Source organism: Lissotriton helveticus, chromosome 3_1 (genome assembly GCF_964261635.1).
Source record: "Lissotriton helveticus chromosome 3_1, aLisHel1.1, whole genome shotgun sequence".
NCBI classification, from domain to species: Eukaryota; Metazoa; Chordata; class Amphibia; order Caudata; family Salamandridae; genus Lissotriton; species Lissotriton helveticus.
The window spans coordinates 217,702,883-217,717,893 of NC_136061.1; positions in this window are offsets into that span (position 1 = coordinate 217,702,883).

Genomic DNA, 15,011 nt, shown 5'->3' on the forward strand with positions numbered 1-15,011 from the left:
CAGATGTCAATTGTCGGACATCAATTTCTATGTTTCAGTATAATGCATTTTACCAAATCAATAGTGATTTGTGAACTGCCTAACATATGAGCAGGGCTGATATCAGTGGAGATAGTTTATTTAAAAAGATTTAATAAACAAAAACATGACTGATACAACAAAACTGCTTCTTTCATTCACTTATAAAAGTATGTGTTTTTTAACTTGATTAAATCGTGTGCCAGCTGAGCACTTTACATGTAACTGTTTATATACATAAATAGTAAAAAAGGAGCATAGAGTTAGTAAAAGATGTGTCTGGAGATTCTGGTTACATCAGCTCTTACAGCAGCAAGCACGTTTGAGAATAAAGGTGTCTTTAAAGTCTGAAGGGAGATGGCGATAGTGACTGAGAGTCTACTGTCCACCAGCAGGAGACTCGGCGTTTAGAAGCAAGAAAGGAGACAATGGATTAGATGATTCAAGGAGGAGACTCGCGATGTTCCTAATGTTTGCCAGAATAAAACAAGAAAACCCAGGGAATGAGATGCAGTCTAATTCATATTTTTCAGGATTATTTTGTGCCGCTAAACACAGCAAAACATTTTCTATATGATGTTTTTATCATTCAACTGGTTTAGTAGGCTCAAACATAGATTGATGGAACAATAATGCACTTTGCTACCTCAATGACTGAGCTACCTCTTCACTTCTTAAGACTGCTTAGACTGTCAGTAGTTTAGTCTTTATACTGTAGGCTAAGTGACCTTCCTCTCACTGTGGTATGAACCTACACAAATTTATAGTGCCCTTTCCAATAGACTTTGTACGCCACCATACAGTTCTTTTAAGCGTTAATAGCAAAACTCCTTCTGTGTTAAACCCTAAGATTCAATCAATAACACAAGATAGCGATTTTGCTTTCAATGCCATGTGAAACTCTAGAACAGCTGCGTCTTACACAGAGCCTTAAAGGTACAGCCATCTTGCAGTAGCATGAAGACTGAAAACAGCCTTCTTTATTTAGCAACTCGTTCACATTTCAGGAACATACTTTAACCTTCATTACATTAGTAAACAGGACAAAGATCTAGAAAGAACCTAGAAAAGGGAACGTATATTTTGTTACAAGTTTTCTATAATGTCAATTCCTAACAACCTGATTAATTCCTTGGCACAAAGGCTGTGTTTTTAGTTTGCCACAACCCTTTATGCCCGAAAGTTTCGAAAAAGGTAGTCACGGCCAGTATTCCCATAATCGGAATTAAGGTTGGAAGGATTATTTTGCTTCCCTCATGGATCACATTCAAAAATGCACTTTAACACCCCACAAAGGGTGGTCAAGGCCTCCACTTGGAAGAGAAATAATTAAAGTGGTTATTCAGCATCCATCGGTTGATGTCTAAGAGACACTGATCTAGCCCTGATCTGTCACGATCCATTTTGGTTTTCCAGTTTGAAGATGGCTGGATTGCTGTTGGCACAGTTGTAATATTTCAGATTGAAGCACTTGAAGAGAATTAGTAGTGGGGCGTGGTAGACATTAAAAGGGAGTGGAGAAATGATTGACTCTTGATGTATGCTTACCACCAGCTAGCCTGGCTGATGAGGGGTGTTCCTCTGAAACCGGTCCCAGGATGCTTGTTTCCGGCTTGGCATTTCGGGCTGGTCTGTACTTATTAGGAACAGGGTCAAGACTGATTTGCACATGGCTGATTCTGAACTGGGGTGGGGAAGTGAGCTAAAGAACGATGATGGATTCAACACAGATCTGTGACTGGGGGTGGGTGTCTGAAACGTTTCAGCGCGCCGTCCATCATCTCCTTGTGTTTACTTTGTTTGCTCTAAGTTGGCAGGGTATTCCCAGACATGGATCCCTTGCTCACTTTGCCACTGGATTCAAGCTAGCCTAGCTGATGAGGGGTGCTACCCTGAAATCAGTCCCAGGATGCTTTTTTCCGGCCCAGTAAAGACCTGACTTGGCATATCGGGCTCAACTGTTCCCATGAGGAATAGGGTCAAGACTGATTTGCATATGGTTGGTTCTGAACTTGGGTGGCGAAGTAAGCTAAAGAACGACGATGGCTTTAACCCAGATCTGTGACTGGGGGTGAGTGTCTGAAAAGTTGCAGTGCTCTGTCCATCATTTCCTTGTGTTTGCTTTGTTTGTCTGCAGTTGGCAGGCTATGTCCAGACGTGGGTCCCTTGCTCACTTTTCCACTAGATTCAAGCTAGCCTAGCTGATGAAGGGTGTTACAGTGAAACCAGTCCCAGGATGCTTAAGTCCGGTCCAGGGAAGACCTGGTTCGGCAGTTCGGGCTGGACTGTTCCCATGAAGAACAGGGTCAAGACTGATTTGCAAATGGCTGGTTCTGAACTGGGGTGGCGAAGTGAGCTAAAGAACGATGATGGATTCAACCCAGATCTGTGACTGGGAGTCAGTGTCTGAAATGTTTCAGCGCTCTGTCCATCATCTCCTTGTGTTTACCATACTGAGGGGAGCAAAATGACACTAGATCTGAACAAGAGGTAAGAGGATATCCAGTCTCGGTAATTCCTTCTTTGACAAGTTTATATTGAATCTCTAAAAGGGACTTGAAGTGAATGTTTTCAAATGCAAATAGACCCAGCAGAAGTACAGCAATACCATTATTGCCCACCTTGGTCATCAGGTCGTCTAAGCTGGAAATATAAGTGAATTCTTTGTCCTCTCAGGGCAGAACCATTTTTGTTGATCTGACAGCGAGTTGTTTTCTTCAAAGAAATCATAACTGAATGCTGCTTTTTCATTAGGTTTTCCAAGGAACCAGCCATTTGACATTGGACTGTGACTTGGCAGTTCGGCTGGGCTGAGGTTGTTCTCCTTAATGAAGGATATGTAGAATGTGTTGATGATGCTCCTTGCTGAACCTGCAACAACAATATATAGGAGGATGTTCTTGAAGTTCTGTGGTGACAGAGATCTGAAGGTGCATCCCCACACCCACTACCGTTGATCATCTCATGTACTTTCGAGGCTAACAGGTTGTTGAAGTGAGCAAGAGTCAGATGTGTGTTGACTGAAGTACACCTGTTTGTACTGGCTTCAGACATATATGACTAGCATTTTGTTGGCTAGATGATGTTCTAGCGTCTTAGCTTTGGTCACAAAGTAGTGGTGCACTAACTACCTTTATTTGGTATTGGGGACTCAGGAACTGAAAATAGGATTGAGTTGTGGCAAATTATGTTATGAGCTAAGACTTGGGGGAAGAGTTGGGGAAAAGAGGAAGTAATCCCAATCGAACATGTTCAGAAAAATGTTTAATAAAATGTTGGGAGGCCTGGCACTAACAACAACGGATCCCATAAACAACAAGCATTTACAATGCAATGGTTTCGCCTTTGGAAAAGTTAGAGCTATTGGCATTGTAAATGACAAATTTTGTATTTATGTGTTGGTTTTGAAAACAGATAAATAAATGGCATTGTCATTTACATTGCCATTAGCTTAATCTCTGGCAAATGTGAGACCTATTGTACCCTACGGACGAGCTCAGCAGACAGCAATTACTACCACACACACACACCCAGAGCCACACACACACACCCAGAGCCAGCCACACACACCTAGAGCCACACACACACACACACCCAGAGCCACTCACACACACCCACCCAGAGCCACACACACACCCAGAGCCACACACACACCCAGAGCCACACACACACCCAGAGCCACACACACACCCAGAGCCACACACATACCCAGAGCCACACACACACACACACACACACACACACAGAGCCACACACACACACACACACACACACACAGAGCCACACACACACAGAGCCACACACACACAGAGAGCCACACACACACACAGAGAGCCACACACACACACACACAGAGCCACACACACACACACACACACAGAGCCACACATACACAGCCACACACACACACACAGAGCCACACACACACACACACAGAGCCACACACTCACACACAGCCACACACACACACACAGAGCCACACACACACACAGAGCCACACACACACACACAGAGCCACACACACAGAGCCACACACACAGAGACACACCCACACAAAGAGACACACACACACACAGAGCCCCACAAACACACACAGAGAGCCCCACACACACACACAGAGCCCCCCCCACACACACACAGAGCCCCCCCCACACACACACACACAGAGCCCCACACACACACAGAGCCCCACACAGAGAGAGAGAGAGCCCCACACACACACAGAGAGCCCCCCACACACAGAGAGCCCCCCACACACTGAGAGCCACACACAGAGAACAGAGGCCAGAAAAAACGATCAGAACGAGGGAACAGGGGGGGCAGAAAAGCAAACACAACGAGGGAACAGGGGGCACAAAAGCAAGCGCAATGAGGGAACGGGGGGCAGAAAAGCAAGCACAACGAGAGAACGGGGGGAACAAAAGCAATCAAAACGAGGGAACAGGGGGCAGAAAAGCAAGCACAACGAGGGAACAGACGCTAGAAAAGCAAGCACAACGAGGGAACAGTGTTGGAGTCAGCAGAGCGTGCTCCCTCGCCTTGTCCGCGCCGCTTGTCGCAGGTAACCTTTCAGAGCGCGATGTTTTTCGTATTCTTGCAAGGAAGAGATGCGATTGTCACCTGGCGAGCCGAGAGTTTACTTTGTTGTTTGTTGTGTCTGTTAAAGTCTGTGCTCTTCGGAAGATAGCTCTAGCGTTGCTTTTCACAGGTGAATGTTCTCCCCAGGCTGCATATTTGCAATTCGAACCCCACCAATTTACTTAAACACGAAGCAAGTGCTGCCTTGGAAGGAATGTGTTGCACAAACCTGTTTAAGTAACAAAAGACGCCCTGGCCCCAAATGACCGCTAGTCTGCATTGCCAAATCCCAGTTTTCTTAGAGGAAGGGATCATTTACCTCTTGGAACTGCTTTTGCGCTGATTTCACCCACCTACTATTCCCGAGAACTGCGGCGTCAAGGCGCTACTGTATAGCTAGAAATTTAGTTAACAGCATCACTTGTGTTCAGTAACCGAGTCGGTCTATGCAGAAAGCCTGTCGGTAAGTGCCGAAATGAAAGCGGACTTCCGCCATGCATCTTTATGTATGTGTGCTAGAATGTACAAACCTAGGTCGTGAATCTCTTGTTTTTGTTATTTCAAGTCCCTGCGCCGCATGCATTTTGTGCGCGCGCAGGACCGAGCTGTGCAGGACGGTGTATTTCCCAAGCGCACTTGGGTGTGAGGCAACCCCCCGGCGCCGGGCCGTGGCACTTTAAAGCAGACACATCGGTACCCAGAGGTACCCCCGTCCGTGGAGCACAGATGCACCGGAGAACCGCACGCTGGTGAGGGCTCACTGACATCCCCGGACCCTCCCCCTTCATTAGAGGCGTTTATGGGAGATTGTGTGTATCCAGCTGTCAGGCTGAGGGAAAGCTGTGACATAGTTACCTCGGACCAGACAGTCCTCTGAGCCGGAGATTGCCGGCAGATTACACCGAGAGCGATAAGGCGCATCCCCGCTAATGCCTCTGTTACCGGCCTCGTCACCTGCACAGCTCCAGACCAGGAGACTGGCAGTGCCCACATGCCGGGAGCTGGGCAGGTAGGGCCGGGTGGCTCCAGGGGTGCGAGATCACCCCCTTCCCCAATTCCAAAGTGTGGAACATCCCTTCCTTTCTCCACCACAACCGGTCACGGGTGTGGGGTTTAGGCAGTATACAAGGGGCTTGTCTGAGATGGGGTTTCGAATGACTGGGACGGTGGACAGCGGCCCCGTAGAAGGCTTTAAGCACCTGCCTAGCGCTTCGAGGACTTGGCGCCTTACCACTGTGTCCATGATTTGGGAAATGACCGGATAGTGACATGGGGTAGAATTACTGAGGTCAGGTTGCGCAGTCAGCAAGGGGCTTCATATCTACGGGACGGGCCTGGAATTGATGTGGCGTGGTTAAGAAATATGGATTCGTTTTAGGAACTCAGCTAAGGTTTAACTTCTCTGGCGTGTTGTTTGCCCGTTCTACATCTGTGTGTAAAATATCCAGTGAGGTGGTTCAACGATGCGGGCATTAGGTTTATTGCTGCCCAGAAGCGGGTTAAAAACTCTGGTGGTGTGCAAAAAAAACGGAACACGATATAAGCTTTTTAAAGCGGTTTAGGAACTCCGTGGTTCATAAGAAATGCAAGTATACAGCTTGGGCATTCTAGAGCCGGTTTCTCTCCATGGGACAGGTGAACAGCTCTGTGGTAATGTCTACGTATTTTGCTGTAAGGTGTGGGTCTCTGTGGCGTTTGAGTGCCATTTCATGCACCCCTAGAGCCCACAAGCTGGCTCGGCTGCTGACACTGCTGTGTGCCGTGGCACGGTCAGTGCCTGTGATCTGACACCGACAAGCGCCGTAATTGAAAATATATTTCTGCAGGCTGTTCTCACAGATATCAGGGGTCCGGGCTTTTGATCCCCCTCTGCTGCCGGTGTTCTTCAGGAGCTAATAAAACTCGCCTTAGAGCTCCTTAGCGCCTTTATTAGCCAACAGATTAGCGGTTCAGGGGGTTTGCAACAGCTTTCCCAGCTTGTAAGGCGCCTGTCGGGAAAGCCTCATCATTCTTCCCACGAAGCCAGTTTAGCATCCACGCCCTCTTCCCAGCGGCCCACACCGCCCTCCTTCCGGAAACCGCTGCAAAATAAACAAGCATTTACAAGTAAAAAACGTACCTCCGGGAGTCGGCTCGGAATAGGGAGCGGGTCGGGTCTGCGTCCTCACAGGAAGAGCCGTCTGGCTGGTGTGACGAAGGATGCCGAAGGAAAAAAAAACCCCGCCCACCTCCGCATGACGTGGGCAAAAAGAGAAAAACTCTACGGAACGCCCACGAATCGCCTCGGACAATGACGGACATATCTCTGTTCCAATGGCTAGCCTTCATTTATGGAGCTAGCCAATGGAACAGAAAGGCGGGACAAAGGCCCCATACTGTAAACAAAAGGTTTTCGCCTGCGTGAACGCCGCTGAGCAGCGGATCGCCGGGCGAAACCTAAAAACACTATCTGGATAAAATGGAGTCATTCTACGCTAACAGCAATCCGCTGGAATGTGGCAACACCTGCGGTGGGTCCATCACATTTGACCCCTTCCAGAGTGTCATCCACACATCTGTGGGATTGTGTTCTCAGGACTTTGTAAGAACTTGCCCATTCTCAATCGACTCCAATGCATTCTTTTCCATCCTGCATCACCTTTTAAATCTGCTGAATACTTTCAAATCAGTAAACACGAACACCTCACCATATTTTGCATGCACGCTAAAGATCTCCAGTGGGCTCCATAACACTTGCAGCCGTAGCCACCCTAGTCTACAGACCAAAACTACATGAAGGAGAACACAAGACTCAGATGATTTTTAACTATCCTCGCTCCCCCGCAACACACATCAAGCTTCTTTAATTCTCTTCTCAACAGCACCTCATGCATGAGTAGCACTCTGCATGTTGAATCCTGTATCCCAGCTTGTTATCCCCCATGTTCTGCCTGCATCCACGTTTTTAATCTACACTTTTGTACTCCTCTGCTTTAGCTTTGCTTTAGTACAGTGCTATGTAGAGTGTTTTATCCAAAGCTCTTGAATTATTCTGGTTAGACCTAGTTACATTTGCCTACAGAGGAAATGTCAAAAGGCCTTCAAATGATTTCAATCTACAGATCAAGGTACTGTGATTTTTGCGGTATAAAGGTTTTTCACTTGGTCCTGATACAAAACAAATGCTTGCGCTTGCATAGTTAGTGGTCACGTTATTTTATTTTTTAAAATATTGCTTTTATAACTATTTGCATTTGCCCAGTATTTCGGGCATGCAGAACCCTGACAGACGCCTGCCTTGACACCGCGCTGGAGAGTGACGGCTTTTCCTGCCACCCACTCCACTCCCAGGCTGGAAACTATCTGGCATATTACACCGTGCCTTGCAAACTCGAGCCTAGGGTGCGTTTTCATACCAGACACCGCACATTCTCCTCCATCTTGTGAGTTGCAGCATACATGTGCCCCAGATTGCAGTGACCAGAGTCCAGGAAGTGGTAAGGAGACAGACTAGTGCTGTCTCTTCCCAAGACAAAAAGTTGTTTAAAAAACGATTTTCACTTTCTGTGTTTACTGTCTATGCCTGTGGTTGTTACAGTTAAAAATTGTAGTTTTAGCCTGCCTGTAATTGCATATTTTATCACCTGTGTTGTGTTTAAATTTGTGGTTTTCCCTGCCCATGATTGCCTCCATTTAGTGTGTTGAATTGTGGGATTTGCAGTCCAACCTCTGTAGTTTGTCCCTCTCATTCCTTGGTGACAAATCTGTCTTCCCTCCAAATTTCTCCTTTGCTCTGTGCTTAGACCTGTGTGCTAAAACAGTACACCCCCAGCCACCATTTTGTGTTCACAAGCCAGTTAGGCCAGCCCCCCCCCCCACCCCCAGCAACAGGGATTTTCTACATCAGAGCGTGCTTCTGTGAGCTGTTTAAACTATATTTACTGGGGCCTGTGCACTTCGTTTTTTGGCCAGCAGGGGGAGTAAAGCTTTATTCAAACAGTATTGTTATATTTCGAGTTAGTGAAGCCTTTACCTGCAGAAGTCCAAAGTTGTGGATTGAGCCTGTCTGTCTCCTAGGAGATTCTGAACAGGAGAAGCAGCTTCCAACTCCCTGGCCAGCAAACCTTGTCTGAGGTCGCTGGGACCTTATATGGTCTGCTAGTGGTTGGCACATGTGTACACTGATTGGTGGTTGTATCTGGTGTTTCTATTGGGTTAGGGTTAATGTCCTCATTGGTTGGGTATTTGAGGGTTCTGATTAGTTTCTCGGTCTGTGATTCAATCAATGTAGGGCTAGTATTAGGGCTAGGGTTAGGATTTCTGTTGGAAGTAGGGACTAGGGCTACCTATGTTATTGGTTGTTGGGGGTAGGGTGGGACTAGGGCTAGGGTTAGACCTTTAATTGGGAGTAGCTATTTAGGGCTTCTGGTGTGATTGGTTGTTGGACCAGTTGTGGGACAAGAGTAGGGTTAGGCTTTCTATTGGAAGTAGGGACTAGGGCTACCTGTACCATTGGCTGCTTGGACTTGGGTTGGGACAAGTGCTAGGGCTAAGGCCTTTATTGGACGTAGAGATCAGGGTTTTTTAACTGATTGGGTGCTTGGACTAGGGCTAAGATTGGCAGTAAGGTCCTAGTCTCCTATTGGTTCTAGATTTTAGGGCTAGTGTTGTAATTGGATAGTGTTAGTGCTAGGGTTCCCATTGGCTGAAGGCGTCACCTGATAGCTAGGGCTATAAAAAAAGGCCAGGCTTGGGGCGTCTCAGCCCGGGCGTCTCAGCTAAGGGCAGAGAGGACAAGGGTAGTTGCCTGTTTGAGCCTGTTAAGGGCAGAGAGGACAAGGGTAGTTGCCTGTTTGAGCCTGTTAAGGGCGGAGAGGACAAGGGTAGTTGCCTGTTTGAGCCTGTTAAGGGCGGAGAGGACAAGGGTAGTTGCCTGTTTTAGCCTGTTCGAGACTGGTCGGGACTAGGGCCAGGAATGCTGCCCTTTTTACTCATCCAAAAGCCTCTTCCTACTGCTAAGACCTAAAAAAAAAAATCCTTCACTCTTTTATCCCTCCACTATCCTTTTCAATCAAAATTAACAGATTAACATGTTCACTTCTCAAATTCCATATTCCATATTCAACTATACAAATATACTGCCCAAATAACTGAATAACATATCTACTACACAAATTACTTCATATTTATACTATAGTCATTTTCAACACTAATCCTTTATGGGTTCCGGAGTGGCGTGCTACTCGCCAGAAAAGCGCTTCAACACCCATCAGGGGTAACAAGTGCTATATGAATGCAAATCTAGAGACGGAGACCCTACCCCCGCGACGGCTGAGAGCCGAGGACGGAACCCTGCGAGCCCGGGTACTGACGAAGGCGGAGACGACGGTGTGCGGCCTGGCGCTGCGGCCTGGGGCTCTGCGGCACGACCACTGAAGACTGGCTGCCTGCGACAGTGCCTGACAGCTGGGGCTCCCCCTGCCTGGCCCGCAAACATTCTGCAGTGACCGGAGGTGAGGAGTCAGGGAGCGAGAGGGGGGAGCCCCAGGGGGCCCCTGGGGGCCTGAAGCCGCGCAGAGCTCACAGGGCCACCGGTTAACGGCGGAGGCATCGGAGGCGGGCGAGGACCCGTGAGCCCACGACTGGACCCTGCTGCGGAGCCCCGGGGGTCTGACTGACGGGGGGCAGTGCCGAGGTGCGCCGGATCCTGCCTCCAGGTGGGCCGGAGATTGGGAAGACAACAAGACCTGGGGCGGCCCCTTTGGAGCCCCGCCACCCCCACGCTGTCGATCGGCCCCCCTGGGTCTAACCCTTGCCCCTCCATGGCTGGGAGCCGGCCCACGGCGGTGCCCACCTGATACTGCTGCCGACCTTGATCTGCCGGACCCACATAGGTGGGGGGAAGGGCCACTGTGACAACTGAGAGTTGGTGCTAGAACCGGACCGAGGACCTCTGTTACCCAGCCCAGGCGGGAGACGGCGCCCCCCCCCCCTGACGGATTTGCTGGGACCCCCGGAGGGGGGAGGTGAGAGAGGCCGAGAGGAACAATTCCGGGAGGTACGGTACACGCCGTACGGCCGAACGACGCCCCGAGACTCACCCCTGCCGCCAACTGAACGTCCGCAGCCCACCATGGTGCGGAAAGGCGTGAAGACCGTGGAGGGCAAGGAAGGAGCGGGCACAGGACCCTATTTGGATGCGGACCCGGGAGGCGCAACGTCGCTACCGTCGACTTCCATCGCCTCAGAGACCCAGCGAGACGACAAGTTAGACCTCATCCTTAAGGAGATCAGAGACTCCAGGACAGTAATGGAAACACAGATGGGCACCCTCACCACCAACCTTTCCTTGCTAAAAGCAGATCACGCGAAGTTGGCGGATAAAGTTAAAGATCAGGGCCTGACGATGGCTGAACTTACACCGACGGTGGCGGAACACACGGACTCCATACACTTGTTCCAACGCCAAGTAAAAACCCTGATGGAACGTGTGGAGGATGCAGAAGGGCGTAATAGACGCAATAATATTCGCGTTATTGGCCTGCCGGAGAGACGCGAGGGATCTCGCGCAGCGGAGTTCATGGAACAATGGTTCCGGGATAACGTCGCCTCTGAGGGTCTGTCCCCGTTCTTCTGTGTGGAGAGAGCCCATAGGATCCCAACTGGCCAACCGCAACCAGGACGAACACCACGGCCGCTTATTGTCAAGATCCTAAATTATCGGGACAGGGACATGCTGCTGACTCAGGCCAGATTAAAGTCGGTCATACAGTGGGAGAACAAACGAATATCACTGTACCCGGACTACACCACTCAAGTGCAGAAACAGCGATCCTCCTACTATGAAGTAAAACAAAGACTCCAACGGGCGAAACTGAGATATGCTTTATTATTCCCTGCGCGCCTGAAAGTGATCCATGACAAAAAATCCTTTTTTTTTAAAGCCCGGCCGATGTGGAGGAATGGATGGAAACGATGGAGATAGAGGACCATATAGATCCGACGCAGACCTCTACGGATAATGGATCCACCGAAAGCTCGAATCAGAATGGGTCTGGGAAGGGCGCCCGACGCAATCACCCGAAACAGCGCAAACCTACCGTCCACCAGCAGAAGCAGGGACAGAATGATGCAGTAGCAGCGGTAGGCTCCTTCAGAGAGGATCGGGAGACGATCAACACGGACACTGAGGATAGTACCATCCACTCGGACTCGGAAAACAGTCTGGTCCTGTTCCCGACAGTGACACCCAGAGCTGCGGACGAACTTATGGACAATGCCCAAGAATGAACCTTCCTGCGGCTCTGCCTGTGGCCCGAATGCATCATGATATCCTTTTTTGTATGACCTGGGGGGTGGCGGTGGTGGGGGAGGAGGGACGCTATGTTTGGTTTGAATTTATTTGGGGCCCTTCCCTTGCTGGATTACACTAGATGGCCTGGACTCGGGGGGAGAGTAGGACGCATGTCCGAGGCTCGGGAGATGAGACCCGAGCACCTCCTGTGCCCCTGAGGCACCTAATTATGCCATGCTGTCAGTATCTGAAGGGGGCCAGTCTTCTTACCTCCTCCCCTCCCTTGTTCCTCTGCTTCCCCCCCCCCTCCACGAGACGTGGATACGTATACTGAGCAACTAAGACAGAACTCTCCCGGCGGCGCCGTTGAGCCGACGGCTTGACCGGGTTTGGCTCTATGGACATGGCACTTGCTTGGTCGACCCCCCCACTAGCGTATGCAACGTTACCTGTTTAACTATGTTTAAAAGTTTATGGTTTGGCACAGCAGGGTTTGGTGGCTGCGCCTCCACAGTTGGGGTTTGGGATAGGGAGGGAATTGTCTCCTGGTTGACGACGCGGAATCACCTGTTTGAACATTTGGGAACACTCTTTGCGACACCTACAGATGGCTATGGCTGACGTTAGAGGAAAGTACAAGTTGGTCACCTGGAATGTGAGGGGAATGGGGGCTGTACAGAAAAGACACAGAGTGCATGCTTTCTTACTTAGACAACAGGCACACATAGTGTTCCTTCAGGAGTCACACATGACACACTCCGAGACACTCCTACTACGGAAGAAATGGAGGGGTACTGTATTCTCCACGACATATTCTGCCTTCTCCAGGGGAGCCACGATATGGGTACGCCACGGCACTCCATTTGTAGAACTAGAGAGACGCACAGATGATCAAGGGCGATATGTATTGGTGAGAGGCACCTTGGACGGCGAGGTGGTGGTCTTGGGCAGCATATACGCCCCGAATTTGGACCAGGATAGATTCCTTGCGGTACTGGGCCGGGCATTGGCGGACTGGGTAATGTCCCCTGGATATTGGGAGGTGACTGGAATATGATCTTAGACGTGACCCTCGATAGGTCACACCCCCCCCCTCCAGGCGGCGGGAGTACATAAATTGTCAGAATCTTTCGGGACATGGCTCCGGGGCTGGCGGTTGGCTGATACCTGGCGCACACTACACCCAACACATAAAGAATACTCATGCTTCTCCCCCGTACACAACCTACATACTCGATTAGATAGGTTTGTGTGCTCCAACTCCATCACGGCCAGATGCGCCACGTCGGACTACCTAGCTAAAACGTTTTCAGATCACCGCCCACTAACACTTGACCTACACTGGGGAAAGATACCCTCGCCGGTCCCTACCTGGAGACTTAATCCCACGTTGCTCGAGGATGGCCCGTTTAAAGCACATATAGCTTACACCTTAACTGACTACTTTCTCACAAACTGGGACTCGGCGTCCTCGAACCTAATTGTATGGGATGCAATGAAAGCTGTCATTCGGGGGGCTGCTATAGGCCGACTAGTAGGAGCTAGACAGGAAATCCATGATAAATTATGCGACACAGAAAAGCGCCTGCGAGACCTTGAGACTGCGGCAGGGCAGGATCCCGACAGGAAAACTGAGCTGCAATTGTGCAACATTGAGCATGCTGAATTGCTGGAAACCCTGAGGGTGATGGACTATGGGACGTACCTGAAACGCCAACAGACGGAGGCGGACAGATCTGGTGCTTTACTTGCACGGCTGGTCAGGGATGCCCCAGAGAGCCCTACAATAACGGCTATCCGAGACGCAGCAGGCGACCTGGTGCATACACAATTAGGAATTAATAATGTGTTTAAGGTTCACCTAGAGAACCTCTATGCTTCACCCCCCGTGGAGGCTGGTGAGGTCAAGGCAGACTTCCTGGAAGAGCTCACGCTCCCAAGGTTGACCCCGGAAATCCAAGCGGCCCTAGCTGGGCCTATCACACAGCACGAAATAAGGATAGCAATTCACGCACTCAAACGAGGCAAGACCCCGGGCATAGACGGTCTGCCAGGGGAGTTCTATCAAACGTATGCTGACGTGCTGGTCCCCGTCCTGGAGAAAATATATAACACTGCTTACGAGACTGGCCGTCTCCCAGCTACCACCATGCAGGCTTTGGTGATCTCTATCCCAAAACCCGGCAGGGACGCCCTGGAGGTGGGCAATTACAGGCCCCTCTCCATGCTTTCCACGGAATATAAGATCCTTAGTAAGGCTATTGCCATTCGGATCCAGCACCACCTCCCTGGCCTGATCCATGCTGATCAATGTGGCTTCCTCCCAGGGAGAAGCACCTCCCAAAATTCGAGACGCCTCCACGCACTTATGACGACTACCCCTCATACATTACCACACGCTGGCTGTATAGCCCTGGATCTCCGCCAAGCGTTTGACTCCCTAACATGGAACTTCATGTTTGAAGTCCTGTATCGTTTTGGCTTTCCGGAGGCCCTCATAAAATGGATCCGCCTACTGTACACAGGCCCGACCGCTAGATCACGCACGGGTAGACACACATCTGACAGCTATGAAGTCCATCGGGGCACCCGACAGGGTTGCCCACTGTCACCACTACTGTTTGTTCTGACGCTGGAGCCTCTGGCTATTGCGCTCCGCAACAGGGCTGGCGAGGAGGGCATACCAGTGGAAGGTGCGAATCACATGGTCTCAATCTATGCCGATGATATATTAGTATTCCTCCGAAACCTGGGAGGGGACCACTCACACCTGGCGTCCATCTTCAGACGGTTTGAGGCCATATCTGGCTTGGCTATAAATCCGGGGAAGTCGGTGGGGTTCTATTTCCGGGACGGACAGCAACCCCCCCACATACGGTTCGGCGCACATGAAATCCAAGTGGCACCGACCAAGTTTAAATATCTCGGAATAAGCGTATACAGAGACCCGGAGGCCCAACTTGACGGCAATATCCGGAGGGCCATCACTGGCCTACGAGGTAGTGTGGGCTTCTGGACGACCCTCCCCTTGTCAGTAATGGGACGAGTGGCGGTCTCGAAGATGGTCCTGCTCCCCCGCATACTGTATTTTTTTGTAAACCTGCCGGTCCTGCTCCCGCAACAAATTTTTACAGCACTGAAC